General features: G+C 45.2%; 1 pseudogene; it reads right to left on the bottom strand.

The window, feature by feature from the left end:
* Positions 1-5: 5 nt before the first annotated feature.
* On the bottom strand, positions 6-1,162 carry LOC119345937 (annotated as a pseudogene).
* Positions 1,163-1,408: the final 246 nt, after the last annotated feature.

The raw sequence follows: 1,408 nt of genomic DNA on the forward strand, positions 1-1,408 counted from the left end.
ACTAGGGAAATAACCATTCGGCCTCCCGAGACCAATTCTTTGGCTCTCAGCTGCAGGAAAAGTGTGAAATCTTCCCTGAACTGATGTGCATAAGCCTCACGGATGATTGGGAGCCTTTCACGCCTAACATGTTCATCAGTATCGAATGCTGGGATGCGATTTCTCGTTAGATCCTCAGGAGCCTGTAAAGGTAAGTACTTAGAAAACCCACAAGTAATCCAGTTGGATGAATTCGTCGAGCTCTCACCTTTGAGAGCCATTGCAAGCTGTTGGACGCGCATACAAGATGCAAGGAGTCACTAGTAAAGAGCCGCTCGTAAAACGACCCCGGTATGACACCGGTCAGGACACAGGATCCTTGCTTTGACGGAGCATGACCAAGCTCTTCACCACCGTGTTGAAGTCATTGTCAGGCAGGTCGTTGAGTAGCACGCATACTTCAGGTGGTGGCTGCTGTAAGTGAAGGCATTGGCTGTGGATGGCATTGATGGCAGTTGATACCAGTGCTAGCGCATTTGGGCCGGAGGAGCATCCCAAGTCCGCGATTACTACCTTTCCATGCAACAAGGTACTGCTGCTGCCGCATAAGTCGGCGATGACCGCTACTATGAGGGATTTCATCCTGTTCTGCTCAGCCTTCTGCAATTGAGTTGTAGCCCTTCAGAAAATCTCGACTAACCTTGTGGCTTAATAGTTGCTAATCAATGCTCTCTAGTTCTTCTAAATCTCAGTAATGTAAGCTACATTGTGAACAAGTGCAGTTTTGCAAGCCGAGTGACGAACAAAAGGTCGTAGGAACAACATTGGCAAATTAATCTAGAGTGATGAAGCTACCTGAAAACTGGAGTTGCGAGCATAGCTAGTTTCCCCTTGTCCTTGACTCATATGCACCATCAGTTCGGAGGCCATGGCTTTGCTTGGAGCAGAGCAAAACTCGAGATCTTGAATCTGCAGGAACCAGATAGATAGGAAAGGAAAAGATAAATGGGGAAGTAGTGCTGGCAATGCACTGACACTTAATGTTTCTCAATGACTGATTATTGGGCAAGCCAATGGGAAGGCTGAAAGGACAATAATTTTACGGCTGCTGTTCAAAGGACAATAATTTACTGTGGCTGCAGTTGAGTGTGTCGAGTAAAGCGAAGGCTGAAAGGACGACATTCTGATTGGAATCAAATGCACAGCTAATGCATATAACGCCAAGCATCCAAACAGTAATGGGCAATAATGCACCGCAAGGAAAATAAAAAAGAAAAATTACACGTCTCTTGATATTCTCAGCTTCTCACAAAACAGAAGGGTGTGCCGTATATCTCTTCGAAACATCAAGATAAATAATACTCAACTGCGCAGACAAATAAAAGGAAAACGAAAAGAGATACTTGGAGAATCACATATGCAGAAGAAG

Source organism: Triticum dicoccoides, unplaced genomic scaffold (genome assembly GCF_002162155.2).
Source record: "Triticum dicoccoides isolate Atlit2015 ecotype Zavitan unplaced genomic scaffold, WEW_v2.0 scaffold34565, whole genome shotgun sequence".
NCBI classification, from domain to species: Eukaryota; Viridiplantae; Streptophyta; class Magnoliopsida; order Poales; family Poaceae; genus Triticum; species Triticum dicoccoides.